Source organism: Nuphar pumila, chromosome 8, assembly GCF_984573655.1.
Source record: "Nuphar pumila chromosome 8, dmNupPumi1.hap1.1, whole genome shotgun sequence".
NCBI lineage: Eukaryota > Viridiplantae > Streptophyta > Magnoliopsida > Nymphaeales > Nymphaeaceae > Nuphar > Nuphar pumila.
This window is the reverse complement of record NC_143256.1, coordinates 74,508,055-74,530,280: the sequence shown is the minus strand read 5'-3', so window position 1 is coordinate 74,530,280 and position 22,226 is coordinate 74,508,055.

The following is a 22,226-nucleotide window of genomic DNA, read 5'->3' as shown; positions in this document are numbered from 1 at the left end:
CCATTATTTTCAAGATCAATCATTTTTTTATTCAACATGACACCCCATACTCTATTAATGGTTTCCCTCACTAGTCGATAAACTCATCCATAGTAAAATCTATATTTTTCAATAACTATGTCCTCCTCAATCTAATATAATACACTATCCTCAAACATTGATTTGATTTGTCATTCACAATTCTCTTAACTTACTCCTCACGGATTTCCTTATTTAGCTAAAATCTAAAAATCACTCTCTTCCAATGTCATTCATTTCATATCAACAATTATTTTCTTCCTTCTATTTAATCAATTGATTCATCTCTTACCATTCCATTCGAACTATTCTCTCCTTATACAAACTTTCTCTCGGTTCTAGCTCCTTTCTCTCCTAGTGCTTTATTTTCAAGACACTCGAAAATGGCTTCCTCCTCTACCAATGTGATCACCTCCGCAGATCTAAGATACCCCGACCTTATTCACCACTTTCAGTACATTAGCATCATGCCAATTCAAACTGGCAAACTAGTAAACTTCGACGCCTTCACATCCTTTGACCTCCATACCTCTCTTCAAGATTTTGTTCCCATCTTAGGAACGACTAACTCCATGACCTACTATCCTCATCTCATCAAAATTTTCTATACCAACCTCTCTGTAGACCGTGACCACACCACCATTACATCCATGGTACATGGAAAACTTATCTCCTTCAATATCTCTCAACTAGGCTGCATTCTAAACCTTTCCTCCTATGGCATTGAGCTTCCTAACATAGTTCCGATAGATCGAACTGTGTTTAAGAAAGTCCTTCTCTCCACTCGCTGCACCCATTTCCCATGGCATACGAGCAATCTCAAACCTCATGCTCTAATACTCTCACACATCCTCTCATCCAATGTCTTTCCAAAGCTTCCTTCCAAGGGTTTCGTGGCAAACGAAATCTCCCTTCTCCTATATGCAATCTTCTGCAACTTTCCCATCAACTGGTCCAGTATCATTTTCAATAACATGATCAATTTTCGGACCTTCCACTCTCTTCCTTTCGGGTACTTCATCACCCATATCCTTCAGCACTTCCAGGTGCCTCTCCACCAAGACATCATTCACCGGTCTGATCATGCTTTCGATGACTCATACCTCCCTGAGGAAGGGTCCCCTCGCGATCACTCTGATGATGAAAGCACCAGTGAAGCTGATCCCCCCGCAAGCTCTGACCCCGACATCTTCTCTACCCTCGTCGACATCCAAAATACCCAGGCTCTACTTCTCAGGAATCAAGCCTCTCTGCAACAGGCCTTTGACTCCTTGACAATGGGCCAAGATTCACGTCGCCGCCGCCGCAAGCTCAATACCACTAACTCTGACTAAGACTCATTTTTTCATCTGTAGTAACTTTTAAATTACTTTTTGGTCTGTAATAACTTTCTTACTCTGATCCCTCCTTTTTGTCCATGACAAAGGGGGAGAAAACCTGTCTCCATTATTGGAGAAATATTCTCTCTTTAAACATTATTTCACTTTTTTATCATATTATTATTTCTATGCATAATGTCTTTTTGACAGGGGGAGCATATTTTGTCATCATCAAAAAGGGGGAGAATGTTGAGAAACTCGGTTTTGATGTCACATAATATGATACACTGTCTCATTTGATTTTATATGATATGATAATATGTTCTCTTGAAATAATGTTATATTATGACTGAATATGTTTTGCCTTAAATCTAACGAGTATTTGATGCAAGGATATCTCACCCAATAAGGATGGAGACTTCCTGTTCAAGTACAACTATGGTGCAATCATACTCCTTGAAGAAAAGCTTGATGAGCCATGCTTTCCTAAAGTTCAAATGAAGAAATCGGCTACCTCAAGATGAAGATTTTTTTCTTCTTTAGAGTCATATGTAACAGAACCTTCAGGAACTTGCATATTGCATATTACATACTCATTCATAAAAACTATATCATAAAAGTATACGATAGTTTCAAAAAGCTCCTTTTTTGAAAACCAATAAGTGTACCTTCTTACAACCTTTTATGAAAAAGATATTTTGTCATATAATAATTGTACCTTCTTACAACCTTTTATGAAAAAGATATTTTGTCATTGTACCTTACACTATATACAAGACAACCTAAAAAAAGGAATGTAGGAAAAAGACAAAAAAACATAACATCGACTATATGGAGAAAACAAATAAAAACGACTACAAATAAAATATGTTTTTGAAAAGACTTTAGTTATCCTCTTTAATGAAATGTTTCTTAATACAAGAAGAAGACAAACATAAATCGGCTACACATAAGAAAAACAAATATTATATGTTTTTAAAAGGACTCTAGTTACCTTTTTTCATAACCATAGAATGTCGACTTACTTGAAGTCATCATTCTCTCTACAAAGCATTAAATGCCTTCTGTAACAAATCTTTACTAAATATCCTTCCCAAAGAATGTCGACCTTCTTTTGGTCCTCATTCTCTCTGGAGACTTTGAAATACACAACATAAAGAAAACACTTGACATGACTATGTACAAATAAATATCTCAAAGCACTCATAGTACTTACACTCATTTAAAGTAAAGAAGTACTAATGTACCTCAAATCATTAATTAGAATAAAGACAAAACTATAACCCAACGTTCAATGTACTATTGTAAGAAATAGACTTTTTACATAAAATATGTATTACCTAAAAATAATACAATGACTAGTGTACCCTCTATTTCACCTTTATGGAAAAAGGCATTCTCGAACTTCTCTAAAAAATGTTTTTGAAATGACCTAACATTTCACATTTCAAAAAGTTACAATTCCAAAATGTAACGACTACTTTTTATAAGCTATATAAACACACACAAACAAACTATTCAAAACAATGGAATGAAATAGACGTGTGAGCTTACAAAGAGAAAAAATTTTATTCGAGATTTGAAAAGAGAGCCTTGAAAAAGAAAGAGAAAAAGAAAAAGAAAGAAAAGAGAAAAAGTCAAGTCCAGCTATTTGACAAAGAGTATCCTCTGAGTGACAAACAGAACATTCTTAGAATCCTTCATTCGTGCATTCATATCATTCTGAAGGTTCTATAGGAAGTATTGTAACTCTGTTGTTCACTGTATTCCTTCTTTGTTTAAAGAAGTAGACCTCTGTGAAAGAGGGTGTTGCCCTTCTCTGTTGAGAGAAGAAGACCTCTTGGGAAGAGGGTGTGCCCCTTCTCTGTTGAGAGAAGAAGACCTCTTGGGAAGAGGGTGTTGTACTATTTATCCGGTGACTCGGATGTTATAGTGGAAATCTCAAGTGGTTTGCTTGGGGACTGGATGTAGGTCTGGATATTGACCGAACCAGTATAACTTCTGTGTTTTATGTGTTGTGCCTTATTGCTTAATTATTTTATTTTATCGATCATTATCATATTTCACTATTCACCCCCCCTCTAGTGGAATTTCACTTGGCTGGTCATTAAATGAAATGTTCCAACTCCTTCGTTGGTCGTTAAATGAAAGGTCCCAGTTTTTACTGGTCATTAAATGAAATGTCCCAGCTACTTCGCTGGTCGTTAAATGAAAGGTCCCAGTTTTTACTGGTCATTAAATGAAAGGTTCCAGCCACTTCGTTGGTCGTTAAATGAAATGTCCCAGTTTTTACTGGTCATTAAATGAAAGGTTCCAGCTCCTTCGCTGGTCGTTAAATGAAAGGTTCAGTTTTACTGGTCAGAATGTCCAAAATCATAAATTGCAACTAAGGGTCGCATCAAAATCTATATTGAGTAAATATTTCACATAGAAGTCATGAAAACTTTGCCAATGTGCTAAAAATATTTGTTGATTCCAAATAAATCTTACTGCACAAAAGAATTACCTCAGATTACCTCTAGTATTTTCTTCATAAAAGGTGAAACTCTTTGCGAAAAAGAGGTAAAATTCAAATCTTTTTTCTGTTGATCAACCAAAAGGATGAAAGAAATATCCTCGGTATGATTAGTGAAATAAATATTCGATGACATTGAAAAGCCGGAAGCGAATTGATATTGATCATAGCTATGATGCATGTTTAAAGAGGATTCCCTGGCAATTAGACAATGGAAATATCCTGAGCCATAAAAGAATCCACTTAATCCATATCTTCAAATTCTAAAGTTGCAATCAAATATCTGCAAAAGGGATCTCTCAATTGTCGTCAAGATGAAGGCAAATTAAGCGAGTAGACCCCCGGGGCCAAAGAAGATTTGGATCATCTACCAAGACGAAGGAGTTTGTGAAGAATCCTTCCAGGGAAATTTTGGATCACCGTCGAGATGAAGGCGGATGTGATGGACCTACCGACAAACTCTAAATGATATTTGATTTCTGCTATCACCTAAAAACCTTTTTGAGCCACCATCATATATAATCCCTGAGAAAATAAAGGATCGGAACATCTCCAAGATGAAGGAGTTTGTGACGTACCCTTCCCTGAAAAAGAGAGAAAAAGTCAGAACATCTCCAAAATGAAGGATGATGTAAAAAAGCCCAATGACTCAAAAAGAGTGCAAAAAAATCATCATGGGAAAAACACTCAGATATCAAACTGCCTAAATTGCCAGAAGTCATCCTTTCTCATGCAAAATTCTTTTATCAATGTCTTTTCACTACTTGCTTTTATGAAATTGGGAATATTTCTTCCCTTCTTATATCAAGGAAATGGATAGCTTCCTTGAAGAAAATCATCAGCGCTAAAATTTTGAATTTGACTCTTAAAGACCGAGAAGTTAACCTCGTTGGAGGAAATACTCTTGGTAAAAGAGGGAATATCTTTGCACACATGTACACATTTTTAAGCGTTGAAGTCAACTGTAAATTTATCCTATTGGCAAAATTTTCTAGATATCCTAAAGAATGAAATAAATATTCGATATCCATTTTTGGTGCAACCTAGCATTGTTTATATCTTCCAGAAGAGTTACCCCATTCAGTTGAAGTATCTCTCCTGTCCCATCACGGTTTCAAGAAACCCGTATGGTTGTTCCCACTCAGGTTAAGGGTCAAAACCTGTACTTCCTGCGAGAGGTCATTAAATTCAAAAGCTGATTTAGTCTCAGCAATGAGACGTCCAAGTTCATCCCTTTTTCAAAGCTTTAGGGAACCCCATTTCCTTCCTCCTTTCGCGAAACCCCTGTCGGATTTGTTCGTCCAAACTCCGAAGGTCCCATCATGGTCTCTTCACTCGAGATTCCATATGGTCGTCCCCTTCAGGTTGTGGTTAAACCTGAATCTCGTTCCAACGATTTTCTCTCGTTTTGACGAGGTGTTTCTTCCTCCAGTCCCATCATGGTTCTTTCCATCAAGGAATTCGTGCTTTGTATATTCATCCAGGACAAGATCCTACTTAAACTTCATCTCACAAGGCATTTTCCAAAAATGTCCCATCAAGATCTTCATATATTCCTTTCCCCATTCAGGTTATCTTGATATATCTTCGTCCCATCCAGGTTAAGGGCTAAAACCTGATTCATTCAAAAAGTTGATCTTGTCTCACCCATGAGGCTTGATCAAAATTCTTATCTTTCACCTTTTTGGGATCTTCACCCAAAGTCCCATCACGATTTCCTCATCTCTATCATTCAGTCATATCATGGTCGAGGATTTCGCTCCCCCAAGTCATTCAAGGACAAAATTTTAAACCTGAAAAACCATGTCTTTTGAATAAATTCTTCCACACCCAGTTCAGATATGCTGACTGGGGCATTTTTCAAAATTTGGAGTGTTTTCTTTGCCACTAAGCTCGGCTTTCAACCGGCTTAGTAGCAAAGAGGGGCATCTGTAAACACCCCAAATTTTTCAAAATCTTTTAAATATTCCCTTTTTGCCCCTAAATTCATTTTCTGAGCAAACGGGTCATTTCAAATCTAAATTCCAGTTCATTTCTCTAGTTTTATTGAAATTAAATTCATTTCATATGTTTAAATTGATTTTGGATCTGGATCCATTGTTCAGATCCAAATATGAATCTCCTTGTTCAAATTTTAAATTAAAATTACAGAAAATACCAAAATAGTTTTTAGATAGCTCGGATAATCCATCCGACATCCGTTTGGATCCATCACATTGTATTTCTCGATTCGAGTGTCAAAACTCGAACATTTTCTCAAAACCTGGGTCCAAACCCATTCTTCTGAAGAAATTTCCCCGAAATGGTCGGAAATTCTCAGAAAAATACTTTTGTAAATATTTCTCAGAAAAATACAAAAAAATTAGTGTTTAAAACTTAGTTTTCTTTTAAAATCTTAGTTTTCTACTACAAAACTACAAAAAATGGAAAATGATGCAAAAATCGAAAAAATTGGGGAAAGCAAAAGGTTTTAAAACTTGAAAAATTGAATTTTTGCCAAAAACCTCTCTTGAACCACTCTTTTTACAAAAATTCTTTCAAAGGGGGCCTTCTTTTGGAAATTTGGAAAATCTACAACAAACACCACCCGCGCACTTCCCCTCTCACTTGCCGACCCTTCATCTCCAAACCACCTTCTTCTCCCTCAACCCCTGATCTTCAACCATCTCCCTCTCTCGAAGGCTCCTCTTCCCCTTTAAGAGGAGAGCACGTAGAAGGATTCGGCATCCATCTCCTACCTCCCCATCGGCACCACCATCTTCCCTTCCACGCATTCGTTTTTCACCTCCCCACCAGCCTCCTATGATCTGAAGCTTCAAGGGTCTCAAATCCGGAAGCATCTGCTAGAAAGGAAATTGATCATCCCTGCAGGAGGAATACGTTGAAAGAAGCAAACCTCCGCAGCAAGACTACAAAGGCTTCTCCTTCCAAGCAGCCGAAAATTGAAAGCACGGAGGCCTCTCTTTCCAAACAGCCGAAGATCAAAAACATCTGTAATTTCAGGTAAGTAGTCATCCTCTCCTCATTTTTTCATCGCTCAGTCATAAATTTCGTTGATTCTTCTAGATATTTTCCTTTTATCTTCTATTTTCATCTGATTACATATAATCCTTCATCCGTATTCTTTTTATTTACTTCATTTCCGTGTGATTTCCATGGGTTTTCAATTTCGGTTATCTTTCCTTATACATCGATGATTGATGATACCTCGCAATGGCTTCGCCAATTCATCCGAATTTTGGTTTTGTTATGCATTTTCTTTACCCTTTCCTCTTTATTTTCTCTGATTTACTTTTGATCCTCTGGTTTCTGCCCCATTAAAGCACCATTGGCGGTGTTGAGTTGCCTGTGCAAACATCAACCCACCCCTTTGCTATAGTAAGGGAATGACCCTGCTCCAACATTTTTTTTTTTTGATTTACATGTGCTCGATTGTTTGTTCATATGGTAAGATTCAGTGTTCCTCTTGAAGTAGCAGCTATCCCGTTCTTTTGATCATCTGCGGTAATCTCGCTCATGTCATGGTATTCAGAAGCCGCGATGTTATATTTCATGGATTATGTTCATTTCTGCTTCAACTACACTGCATTTCTTGATTTCACCTTTTGCATTTTATTTTCATTTAACCTATAGTTCTAGATTTCAGTCCATTTTGAATTTCATCTTCTACAATTGTAATTATGATGACCCTCCCATCTCTCTTGGTTCAGATTTCTATTTTTGTCTGATTCCTTTGTTGATTCCATTTCTGGTAAAGCTATTCGTTCAGATCAGTTCATTTGAATTATTTACTTTGATATGTATATTGTTGAGATCGGTAAGCATCATCCATCTTTTCGTTTTCTTTTTTTTATGATTTCATCTAATAATTTTTTTGCTCAATACCACCTTGTTGTACCTAATTGATGATTTTGAGTAATGTCACCTGCATTTGCATCTTTCTGTTATACTTTCCTTTTTTTTCTCTTCTGCAATTGATTCACCATAATTTGCCTTGAATGTCTTACGATTAAACCCACACCATCCTTGGTACCAATCTGTTACAAAGAATTACTTCATCCTTCTTGAACCAGACAGAAAGGTAAAAAGGCAATGCCGACTTTGATGAGTGACTTGATTTGAAACCAATGTGGACGCCTCTGTTGAAATTCTGGTATAGGATACCCATCGAACCATTATCTTCCCCATGATATAGTGCTCAGCGTATTATATCAGTGACCATCTTGTGTCACGTTAGAAGGTTTTAAGTAAACCTCTGGCCTACTATAATAACATGATTAATTTACTAAATATGAAAATCAATCTGGCCTGCGGCAACAACAGATTTGATTCGCCATGGAAATAAATTCGAATAACAGGTTTTATTTGCTGGGGCTACAACCAAGCAGCAGATATATGGAGTGTTGGCATGATCCTTTACATGCTTCTTAGTGAGATTTCTTCGTTCTGGGGGGAAGACAAAGCTGAAGATTTCTACAAAGTTAAGGCTGCTCATATATGACTCCCATCAGATCCCTGGGATTAAGTAGATGTTGCTGTCATTCCATCAAAGAAATGCTCTACAGAGGTCCAAGCCAGAAGCTTACGGTGGCACAGGTTTTAAACCCTTGATTGGTTTGAGATGAAGAGAAATTCCAGGGGAGTGAAGTCCAATTTCCCTCAATTAGGGACTCCTTGCTTAAGAAAAGCATTTTTGTAAATCATGATTTTAGCCTGAGCTCTGGACGTGCAGTTTGTAGTGATGTGCAACAGAGTTGCTCTCTTATGTTTACCTGCAAGCAGCCATTCTCGTCACATTTTTAGACAGCATCTATATCTAATAACTTGCATTTAAATATATATTTCTTTACATCTATGTGTGATTCCTATGGCTGCAACATATACCTGCAATTTCTATAATATAATTTGTTACTGATTATTTATTTCACGCATGGTTAGCATGCTAGGTCCATTATGTGTACTTTACCACATTCAATGTAATTGTTTCACTATGTCCCCTAGCATCTAAATATTCCAATTTCCACTAACCTGTTACATATACTTCCAGCTCATTTGCACTCCTACATCACATAACCCCTGTAGCCACCCCCAATGCACTTCACTTGTGCACATTTTTTTTTTATTTATTCCTATACATATCCTACACAACACCACTATGCTGTATCCTTCTCATTCCCTGCAATTCCATTAGCTTTAGTTATTCCCTCATTACAGCCTCCACTTGCATCCCCACCTCTATCTCCTGCATTTCTTCACTTGCACTTGCACAGCATATGTGCATCACATGCATTACCTACCACAGTCCACGTTAGACCACATTTAAATACCGTGTGTCACTTCACTGCATTACATAGGTACACAGGCACAGCATATCACTATGCAAATTTTTACACTGCTGTGCATTTCCCACTTATGGCATGCAGTCACTATCTTCAAACATGCTGTCACCACTGCACTTGCCACTTCCCTGCACCATAACCTATGTTGCCTTTACCTCTCCCACTTCCTGTAATACTCAACTTTCACCCTTTTACCTGTAGCATCATATCTCCACCCAGGCACTTATCTCCAACAAAAACCTTCATCCTTTTCATATCTTCTTGCTGCCATACATTGGGCTCATCATTACAGTATAGCCATAGGTTGAGATATGCCTTCATTTCATCCGTGGTACCTCCACGGCTGCCCTCCCTTCAATCACATTTCCTATTACAGCTACCATCTTCCCTTTCCACATTGAACTATTGAAATCAATACGTTGGCTGAAGGTAAACCACTGTTAACTCATTTGGTGCTGAAAGACCCATAAGTCTATTCCTGCTAGGAAAAGGAAATTCCCTGTTTTGATAAATTAATCCTGATTTGTTGTAAAAGCACAAGTTAAAAGATTGCATGTTCACCCCTATAACCACATTCATCTACAATCCCTTTCATTACCTCTCTCATGGCAGTACTACCACGGCTACAATGCACTAAGTACTTCATCACTTCCATCCACTATGTCTTCACAACACTGCCACATAGTATGTCACTTCCACTGTTCACAGCCCATTTTACTACCAGCTCCAGCAACTTCCCACCTTACCTGCGGTATTTCTCCCTACCTTCAGCCTGTTACATATCCATGTTCACTCTCATTGTCCAGCCTACCCTTTTAGCATCTTCTGTACCTGCTGTCAACACATTTCAGCTCTCCAACTCCTGTTTTCACTAACCTCCACTATCATTCCAGCATCACTTACGCACATTGCTGCATCAACATCGTGTGGAAACACTTCTTTCCACACTCATCAATACCCCTACCCGGCTGCATTCTCACATAGGAACAACATCTGGCATGTCCCCTGTCACCACTTTCACAGCACATACACAGCTCCCAGCAGCTGTGTGCTACCACTAATATCTACCAGCTACCCCACCCTTTTCATCACCTCTCACACTCTATATCCTCCAACACTCATGTATCTCAGCATTCATTGCCTTAGCCATATGAAGCATTTTGCCCTCATATAGAGGTCTTTTCATTAGTTTAGGCATATTTATACATATACATATATATATATATATATATATATATATATATATAAATAATATGTATATAGGTAGAATCTCTAAATATGATACTTTCATATTCTTCCATTCTTGCCTCATACTGACTTTGTTTTGCAGGAAAGTTTAGAGAATGTCAATCTCCTCCCTAAAGATAGGAATTTTATCATTTCAAATTCAAACCCAAGTTGTAAATAGTTAGATATCAATGAGAATTTACATTTCCTGCTTTAGATAGAATGAATGAGCATTGTAAATATCATGATTTACTTGTTCTTCATGCATTTTTCCGTTTATTTCTCAAAATCTCACAATGGTGAAACACGAATGACACGTGCACCATTTCGCAAAAGGTAAATTAATCCTAAGTTGTCAGGGTGTGGACAAAGCTTAGTATTTTTATCTTTTACGAAATAACACTAGATCCACACTGGATCCGTTTTCAAAATTCATCATATTTTCCTTAAATATTTTCTTTTTTTATCAGAATTTAGCTTAAAATTAACTCAAAATATATATCAATGGCCATAGTCAGGGTATATTGAGAGTTAATTTCATTTTAAATTCTATAAAAGCACCAAATGTGTTTCATTCTTCACCTGAATTTAAATATAGATTATTCTATAATACATTCAATGACCATAGTCAAGGATGTATTATATCTTCAATCTTGTTTTAATTCATTTAAAGAATGAAATAGCTTTTCAAAATCCAATTTCAAAGATTCTTTAAATTCATTCATCATATAGGATAGAATTGCATCATATTTTTAAAATTTCCTTTTCAAAATTCCAAGTGATTCTTCTTCTTCATTTCTCAGATCAAATCTTATTCAAATCCAATTTCATCTCATTTCAAGATTCAAAATGTCAATTTCAAAGTCCAATTTGACTTTGAAATTCCAAAATTATTTTTATATTCAAACTTCAAAATTTCCAAATTCAAAACAGATTTCAAAGTTCAAATTGACTTTGAAATTCCAAATTCATTTTATATTCAAAACTCCAATCAAAGTTAAATTTAACTTTGAGGTTCTTAATTCATCTTATGAATTTAACAACTCCAAATCCATTTTAGGATCCAGGATTCAACATTCATATCGGATCTCAGACTTCAGATCCAATTCCCTTTTAGGATCTAGACTACAACTCTATTTTGGATCTTAGACTTCAGATCTGAATCCATCTTAGGATCCAGACTCCAACCCCACTTTTGGATCTCAGACTTCAGATCCAATTCCTTATAGGATCCAGAATCCAATTTCACATTGGATCTCAGACTTCAGATCCAAATCCATCTTAGGATCCAGAGTCCAACTCCACATTGGATCTCAGATTTCAGATCCAAATCCAACTCTATATTGGATCTTAGACTTCAGATCTAAATCCATCTTAGGGTCGAGAACCCAATTTTACATCGGATCTCAAATCCCAGATCTTAAATCCATTTTAAGATCCAATTCCATTCCCAAATTCTAGATTTCAAATCCAAGTCTATTTCCAGATCTCATTTGAACTCCCTAAATCCATTTCTATTCTTAAATATCATTTGATTATCTCAAATTCATTCCAAACCTAAAAATCCAAATTCAATTCCATCTCAAGTATTCATTTCATTTCCTAAATTCAAATTCAAATTCAAAGTCCATTTTTGAGTTTGAAACTTCATTTCATTTCATTTCAAGGCTTCAAATCATTCTTTCTCATTTATTCTTCCAATCCTGATTTACTTAAAAAAAAACTTACTTAAATTCCTCTGGTCTATCTCAAGTTCTAAGTTAGATTAAATCATTTCTTCACTCCTTTACCAAGTTCATCTTAGAATACTTGGAAATTTCTAAATCAAATTTTCAAAAGAGCATACATCCTTACATTGCACAAGCATGAATTCTTTGTGCATTTAGAGTTAAGATAAATTCTTAGATTATATTTAGGCAAAGCAAAAGGCATAGATTCGATCCTTGGTTCGTTTACCCCTGGTAAAGGCGTCAGGAACGGTCGAACCTCGTACCGACGAGTGAATCCCGTCTCTCCATTTTCCCGTATATTTTCAAAACGAAGGCGAGTTATTTGCTAAATATTTTCAAATTAAGGTCAAGTGAGACCGCGCAAAATAGTTCCTCTTCTCTCTCTCTTTCTTTCTTTTCTCTTCTCTTTCTCTTTTCTTTCTTTTATTCTTCTCCCTTCAAAAAGGAGGAAAATAAGAGGCTAGAAAAGGAAAAGAGAAGGAAGAGAGAGAAACCACAAGAGAGAGGAAAAAAGTTTTGCGATGATCACAAAAGAGAGAGAAAACACATATTTTCAAAACTTTTTTCCTCTCTCTTGTGGTTTCTCTCTCTTCCTTCTCTTTTCCTTTTCTAGCCTCTTATTTTCCTCCTTTTTAAAGGGAGAAGAATAAAAGAAAGAAAAGAGAAAGAGAAGAGAAAAGAAAGAAAGAGAGAGAGAAGAGGAACTATTTTGCGCGGTCTCACTTGACCTTAATTTGAAAATATTTAGCAAATAACTCACCTCCGTTTTGAAAATATGCGGGAAAATGGAAAGACGGGATTCGCTCATCGGTACGAGGTTCGATTGTTCCTAGCACCTTTACCAGGGATCGAATCTATGCCTTTTGCTTTGCCTAAATATAATCTAAGAATTTATCTTAACTCTAAATGCACAAAGAATTCATGCTTGTGCAATGTAAGGATGTATGCTCTTTTGAAAATTTGATTTAGAAATTTCCAAGTATTCTGAGATGAACTTGGTAAAGGAGTGAAGAAATGATTTAATCTAACTTAGAACTTGAGATAGACCAGAGGAATTCTAAGTAAGTTTTTTTTTGAAGTAAATCAGGATTGGAAGAATAAATGAGAAAGAATGATTTGAAGCCTTGAAATGAAATGAAATAAAGTTTCAAAGTCAAAAATGGACTTTGAATTTGAATTTGAATTTAGGAAAGGAAATGAATACTTGAGATGGAATTGAATTTGGATTTTTAGGTTTGGAATGAATCTGAGATAATCAAATGATATTTAAGAATAGAAATGGATTTAGGGAGTTCAAATGAGATCTGGAAATAGACTTGGATTTGAAATCTAGAATTTGGGAATGGAATTGGATCTTAAAATGTATTTAAGATCTGGGATTTGAGATCCGATGTAAAATTGGGTTCTGGACCCTAAGATGGATTTGGATCTGAAGTCTAAGATCCAATATAGAGTTGGATTTTGGATCCTAAGATGGATTTGTATCTAAAATCTGAGATCCAATGTGGAGTTAGACTCTAGATCCTAAGATGGATTTGGATCTGAAGTCTGAGATCCAATGTGAAATTGGATTCTGGATCCTATAAGGAATTGGATCTGAAGTCTGAGATCCAAAAGTGGGGTTGGAGTCTGGATCCTAAGATGGATTCGGATTTGAAGTCTAAGATCCAAAGTAGAGTTGGAGTCTAGATCCTAAAAGGGAATTGGATGTGAAGTCTGAGATCCGATATGAATGTTGAATCCTGGATCCTAAAATGGATTTGGAGTTGTTAAATTCAGAAGATGCATTAAGAACCTCAAAGTTAAATTTAACTTTGATTGGAGTTTTGAATATAAAATGAATTTAGAATTTCAAAGTCAATTTGAACTTTGAAATCTATTTTGAATTTGGAAATTTTGAAGTTTGAATATAAAAATAATTTTGGAATTTCAAAGTTAAATTGGACTTTGAAATTGACATTTTAAATCTTGAAATGAGATGAAATTGGATTTGAATAAGATTTGATCTGAGAAATGAAGAAGAAGAATCACTTGGAATTTTGAAAATGAAATTTTGAAAATATGATGCAATTCTATCCTATATGATGAATGAATTTAAAGAATCTTTGAAGTTGGATTTTGAAAAGCTATTTCATTCTTTAAATGAATTAAAACAAGATTGAAGATATAATAAATCCTTGACTATGGTCATTGAATGTATTATAGAATAATCTATATTTAAATTCAGGTGAAAAATGAAACACATTTGGTGCTTTTATAGAATTTAAAATGAAATTAACTCTCAATATACCCTGACTATGGCCATTGGTATATATTTTGAGTTAATTTTAAGCTAAATTCTGATAAAAGAAGAAAATATTTAAGGAAAATATGATTAATTTTGAAAACGGATCCAGTGTGGATCTAGTGTTATTTCGTAAAAGATAAAAATACTAAGCTTTGTCCACACCCTGACTATGGCCATTGATGTGGATCATCAACTTAGGATTAATTTACCTTTTGCGAAATGGTGCACGTGTCATTCGTGTTTCACCATTGTGAGATTTTGAGAAATAAACGGAAAAATGCATGAAGAACAAGTAATTCATGATATTTACAATGCTGATTCATTCTATCTAAAGCAGGAAATGTAAATTCTCATTGATATCTAACTATTTACAACTTGGGTTTGAATTTGAAATGATAAAATTCCTATCTTTAGGGAGGAGATTGACATTCTCTAAACTTTTCTGCAAAACAAAGTCAGTATGAGGCAAGAATGGAAGAATATGAAAGTATCATATTTAGAGATTCTACCTATATACATATTATTTATATATATATATATATATATAAGTATATGTATAAATATGCCTAAACTAATGAAAAGACCTCTACATGAGGGCAAAATGCTTCATATGGCTAAGGCAATGAATGCTGAGATACATGAGTGTTGGAGGATATAGAGTGTGAGAGGTGATGGAAAGGGTGGGGTAGCTGGTAGATATTAGTGGTAGCACACAGCTGCTGGGAGCTGTGTATGTGCTGTGAAAGTGGTGACAGGGGACATGCCAGATGTTGTTCCTATGTGAGAATGCAGCCGGGTAGGGGTATTGATGAGTGTGGAAAGAAATGTTTGCACACGATGTTGATGCAGCAATGTGCGTAAGTGATGCTGGAATGATAGTGGAGGTTAGTGAAAACAGGAGTTGGGGAGCTGAAATGTGTTGACAGCAGGTACAGAAGATGCTAAAAGGGTAGGCTGGACAATGAGAGTGAACGTGGATATGTAACAGGCTGAAGGTAGGGAGAAATACAGCAGGTAAGGTAGGAAGTTGCTGGAGCTGGTAATAAAATGAGCTGTGAACAGTGGTAGTGACATACTATGTGGCAGTGTTGTGAAGACATAGTGGATGGAAGTGATGAAGTACTTAGTGCATTGTAGCCGTGGTAGTACTGCCATGAGAGAGGTAATGAAAGGGATTGTAGATGAATGTGGTTATAGGGGTGAACATGCAATCTTTTAACTTGTGCTTTTACAACAAATCAGGATTAATTTATCAAAACAGGGAATTTCCTTTTCCTAGCAGGAATAGACTTATGGGTCTTTCAGCACCAAATGAGTTAACAGTGGTTTACCTTCAGCCAACGTATTGATTTTAATAGTTCAATGTGGAAAGGGAAGATGGTAGCTGTAATAGGAAATGTGATTGAAGGGAGGGCAGCCGTGGAGGTACCACAGATGAAATGAAGGCATATCTCAACCTATGGCTATACTGTAATGATGAGCCCAATGTATGGCAGCAAGAAGATATGAAAAGGATGAAGGTTTTTGTAGGAGATAAGTGCCTGGGTGGAGATATGATGCTACAGGTAAAAGGGTGAAAGTTGAGTATTACAGGAAGTGGGAGAGGTAAAGGCAACATAGGTTATGGTGCAGGGAAGTGGCAAGTGCAGTGGTGACAGCATGTTTGAAGATAGTGATTGCATGCCATAAGTGGGAAATGCACAACAGTGTAAAAATATGCATAGTGATATGCTGTGCCTGTGTACCTGTGTAGTGCAGTGAAGTGACACACGGTATTTAAATGTGGTCTAACGTGGACTGTGGTAGGTAATGCATGTGATGCACATATGCTTTGCAAGTGCAAGTGAAGAAATGCACGAGATAGAGGTGGGGATGCAAGTGGAGGCTGTAATGAGGGAATAACTAAAGCTAATGGAATTGCAGGGAATGAGAAGGATACAGCATAGTGGTGTTATGTAGGATATGTATAGGAATAAATAAATAAAATGTGCACAAGTGAAGTGCATTGGGGGTGGCTACAGGGGTTATGTGATGTAGGAGTGCAAATGAGCTGGAAGTATATGTAACAGGTTAGTGGAAATTGGAATATTTAGATGCTAGGGGACATAGTGAAACAATTACATTGAATGTGGTAAAGTACACATAATGGACCTAGCATGCTAACCATGCGTGAAATAAATAATCAGTAACAAATTATATTATAGAAATTGCAGGTATATGTTGCAGCCATAGGAATCACACATAGATGTAAAGAAATATATATTTAAATGCAAGTTATTAGATATAGATGTTGTCTAAAAATGTGACGAGAATGGCTGCTTGCAGGTAAACATAAGAGAGCAACTCTGCCGCACATCACTACAAACTTTACGTCCAGAGCTCAGGCTAAAATCATGATTTACAAAAATGATTTTCTTAAGCAAGGAGTCCCTAATTGAGGGAAATTGGACTTCACTCCCCTGGAATTTCTCTCCATCTCAAACCAATCAAGGGTTTAAAACCTGTGCCACCGTAAGCTTCTGGCTTGGACCTCTGTAGAGAATTTCTTTGATGGAATGGCAGCAACATCTACTTAATCCCAGGGATCTGATGGGAGTCATATATGAGCAGCCTTAACTTTGTAGAAATCTTCAGCTTTGTCTTCCCCCCAGAACGAAGAAATCTCACTAAGAAGCATGTAAAGAATCATGCCAACACTCCATATATCTGCTGCTTGGTTGTAGCCCCAGCAAATAAAACCTGTTATTCGAATTTATTTCCATGGCGAATCGGATCTGTTGTTGCCGTAGGCCAGATTGATTCTCATATTTAGTAAATTAATCATGTTATTATAGTAGGCCAGAGGTTTACTTAAAACCTTCTAACGTGACACAAGATGGTCACTGATATAATACGCTGAGCACTATATCATGGGGAAGATAATGGTTCGATGGGTATCCTGTACCAGAATTTCAACAGAGGCGTCCACATTGGTTTCAAATCAAGTCACTCATCAAAGTCGGCATTGCCTTTTTACCTTTCTGTCCGGTTCAAGAAGGATGAAGTAATTCTTTGTAACAGATTGGTACCAAGGATGGTGTGGGTTTAATCGTAAGACATTCAAGGCAAATTATGGTGAATCAATTGCAGAAGAGAAAAAAAAAAGGAAAGTATAACAGAAAGATGCAAATGCAGGTGCCATTACTCAAAATCATCAATTAGGTACAACAAGGTGGTATTGAGCAAAGAAATTATTAGATGAAATCATAAAAAAAAGAAAATGAAAAGATGGATGATGCTTACCGATCTCAACAATATACTTATCAAAGTAAATAATTCAAATGAACTGATCTGAATGAATAGCTTTACCAGAAATGGAATCAACGAAGGAATCAGACAAAAATAGAAATCTGAACCAAGAGAGATGGGAGGGTCATCATAATTACAATTGTAGAAGATGAAATTCAAAATGGACTGAAATCTAGAACTATAGGTTAAATGAAAATAAAATGCAAAAGGTGAAATCAAGAAATGCAGTGTAGCTGAAGCAGAAATGAACATAATCCATGAAATATAACATGGAGGCTTCTGAATACCATGACATGAGCGAGATTACCGCAGATGATCAAAAGAACGGGATAGCTGCTACTTCAAGAGGAACACTGAATCTTACCATATGAACAAACAATCGAGCACATGTAAATAAAAAAAAAATGTTGGAGCAGGGTCATTCCCTTACTGTAGCAAAGGGGTGGGTTGATGTTGCACAGGCAACTCAACACCGCCAATGGTGCTTTAATGGGGCAAAAACCAGAGGATCAAAAGTAAATCAGAGAAAATAAAGAGGAAAGGGTAAAGAAAATGCATAACAAAACCAAAATTCGGATGAATTGGCGATGCCATTGCGAGGCTTCATCAATCATCGATGTATAAGGAAAGATAACTGAAATTGAAAACCCATGGAAATCACACTGAAATGAAGTAAATAAAAAGAATACGGATGAAGGATTATATGTAATCAGATGAAAATAGAAGATAAAAGGAAAATATCCAGAAGAATCAACGAAATTTATGACTGAGCGATGAAAAAATGAGGAGAGGATGACTACTTACCTGAAATTACAGATGTTTTTGATCTTCGGCTGTTTGGAAAGAGAGGCCTCCGTGCTTTCAATTTTCGGCTGCTTGGAAGGAGAAGCCTCTGTAGTCTTGCTGCGGAGGTCTGCTTCTTTCAACGTATTCCTCCTGCAGGGATGATCAATTTCCTTTCTAGCAAATGCTTCTGGATTTGAGACCCTTGAAGCTTCAGATCATAGGAGGCTGGTGGGGAGGTGAAAAACGAATGCGTGGAAGGGAAGATGGTGGTGCCGATGGGGAGGTAGGAGACGGATGCTGAATCCTTCTACGTGCTCTCCTCTTAAAGGGGAAGAGGAGCCTTCGAGAGAGGGAGATGGTTGAAGATCAGGGGTTGACGAAGAAGAAGTTGGTTTGGAGATGAAGGGTCGGCAAGTGAGAGGGGAAGTGCGCGGGTGGTGTTTGCTGGATATTTTCCAAATTTCCAAAAGAAGGCCCCCTTTGAAAGAATTTTTGTAAAAAGAGTGGTTCAAAAGAGGTTTTTGGCAAAAATTCAATTTTTCAAGTTTTAAAACCATTTGCTTTCCCCAATTTTTTCGATTTTTGCATCATTTTCCATTTTTTGTAGTTTTGTAGTAGAAAACTAAGATTTTAAAAGAAAACTAAGTTTTAAACACTACTTTTTTTGTATTTTTCTGAGAAATATTTACAAAAGTATTTTTCTGAGAATTTCCGACCATTTCGGGGAAATTTCTTCAGAAGAATGGGTTTGGACCCAGGTTTTGAGAAAATGTTCGAGTTTTGACACTCGAATCGAGAAATACAATGTGATGGATCCAAACGGATGTCAGATGGATTATCCGAGCTATCTAAAAACTATTTTGGTATTTTCTGTAATTTTAATTTAAAATTTGAACAAGGAGATTCAGATTTGGATCTGGACAATGGATCCAGATCCAAAATCAATTTAAACATATGAAATGAATTTAATTTCAATAAAACTAGAGAAATGAACTGGAATTTAGATTTGAAATGACCCGTTTGCTCAGAAAATGAATTTAGGGGCAAAAAGAGAATATTTAAAAGATTTTGAAAAATTTGGGGTGTTTACATACCTGAAGATCTTTCCTTGGGGAGTAATGATGTATACCAACTAAAATAGAAAGGCCTAAAAAAAAACACCAAGAAATCTTACCAAAACAAGTAGGTTGGCGTCCTGTATACTTTAATTATCTAACCTTTCATGATATTAGAGACGTGAACCCTGATTTATCCACTGCTTCAAAGATAACAAAAACCAGCAACAATCCCAAACTACTTAGGTTATAACTGTCCATCAATTTGAAACATAGAAATGAGTACAAAAGTAGGCAACTAATAGTCACCAACGTTAGAAATAATTGTTGCAAATGTCTCAGGCCTTCGTCACCGAGGTACAAAAGAAAAACTATTAGTAGCACAGAAACTAAGTTATAACCTGAACCACCAAAGGGAAAATATCTGTTGTTGGGGCGCAATGACAATTAGATGGACAACTTCTTAAATTAGCAGGTCCCCAACGGTAGGCAGCAATAGTCCAGTTTACAAGCACATCAGAGTGCTTTTTGGGTGCAACGAGCTGCTAGATAGGGAAGCTACATGGCCAATGATTAAGGGTGCAGAACAGGTGCCAGATGATATGCGAGGATATAGGGATGCAAATAATCAAGGGGAAAGTTGCAAGTGAACAAAATACACTTGTAAAAGGGAACACGGGGGGAGAATGAAATAAGGTACCAATATACTCATAATGGGTTTGAAATTCACACTATGTTGCTTGGACCTATCAATAAAACAAATACAGAACAAAGTTGAAGATGGAAAACAAACCTTTAATGATCTCTCTATTCTGTAACATAATCTGGTGATTCATCCAAGTATGAACCTGATTTTAACAGTGATGTACTGATGAGTAGGGTGTGGCTGTAATGTAGTTGACACTGTAGATTGAACTTTGGTAACGTGCAGAGGCTGATTGCACATAATTTCTGGACCCTACACTCTTACAAGTATCATCTGGTGAAGCATGAAATCTGAGATTAATACAATAAAATATGAACATAGGTAACATTGAGAATACAAATGGAAAGACACAGAAATATAAATAAAGGTATGAGTAGCAGATCGGTTGAAAGTAGGTTGGTATGCCATAGTCGCATAACTGGAGATGTAGGCAGACAATGTCACATGGACAATAGAATTGGCTCCACAGCCATTCAAACAGGATGAATGCCTTAAAATCAATTACTACCGCAATGTTATGCTGAAAATTAAAGGAATTACATGGCTATGTATATGTATGCTCAGTGATGAAATGTAGCAAATGGCAATAATGCAGTATTTGGGATGAATGTCATGTTGGTTCTGCAAAATGTACCATAAGTATGTTAATTAACATTTAGAGATAGCAATGGATGTATAGCCATGGTAAATAAAACACAGATGTAATGGTGAATAAATGACATATAAGATATGAAAGAGATATTGAAGCAATCAAGGCAAATGGGGAGGTGGTATGGATAACCTGCCAAACCTGCTACCAAGCCAACTTTTATACATGAGAAATTGTCCTGACCTTGAACAGAAAGGCTTTTATATTGCTTTCTACACCATGTGTTGCAATATCTGCATCTTTACTGTCAGCATTTTAATTGTAGAAGGGATATCTATGGTATTCAAGATTTCTCATTCATTCATCGGGTTAGTATCTCCACCCGAATCGTATCTTCCCTTAAAACACAAATGCCTTTAAGCTCATACTGGTACTGGGTATATATGCTTATTTCTGAGAAACGAATCAGAACTTGGTCTCTGATTCCAGCAGGTCAAATCTGAAAGGATTTGATGCCATTTTCAGGTCATCGGGCTGGATTCCATTCTTCTGAATTCACGTAATGTCATTAAAATTGACTTCCAAGCAGGATTGCAATAGATTGATGGTGATAAAACAGAAAAAAGCAGAGAGCTTTATGGAACTTCACAAAAGAGAGGTAGGCATCAGATGGTATATAGACATGCGAAAAATACAAATCCGGTGCAGAACAAATCAAACCAGTCAACATGTAAAACATTAATCATGCTAAAAAAAAAAGTCACAAAACCACAAGGAAGAAAACATCTTGATAACCGTTGATCCAAGGTTGTACCATGTACAGAAACCTATTTCTGGGATACAAGAAAACTTCCTGCAGAAAAATATAACCAGGTTTCGAATTTCTCTTCACATGGGGAATCCTTTTGACAGAACGACACCGAAGTCCAAGATGCGCAGGGTAACGCAGTAGGCGAATACCATGATGCTACGAATCAACCTATAACAGATGGTGCAAAGCACGTATGATATTCCCCAAAATTGTCAGAGATATAGATGAACTGAACGAGTCACACACTCGAGAAACTGTTGATCCTCCAAATCAACGTCAGAGGAACCGGAATGAGATAAAATCTGATAGCAGGTACAACAAAAGTAACTGATATGAAGATCCTGGAGAGAATCGTACCACTGCAATCGGCCAACTTACCGAGAAATACATGGCAGTTCTTCAAACGAATCCAGGAGATCAACCACAAAGGAAATGTTATCTTCAAAGTTGAAGGCACTAAATTTTACAGTGAGTCCAGAAAATCATTTCTGAACCAATGGCATCCACAAATTAAGAAAGTAAACTTGTAACATCAGAAAAGCTTTTTAACCAACAA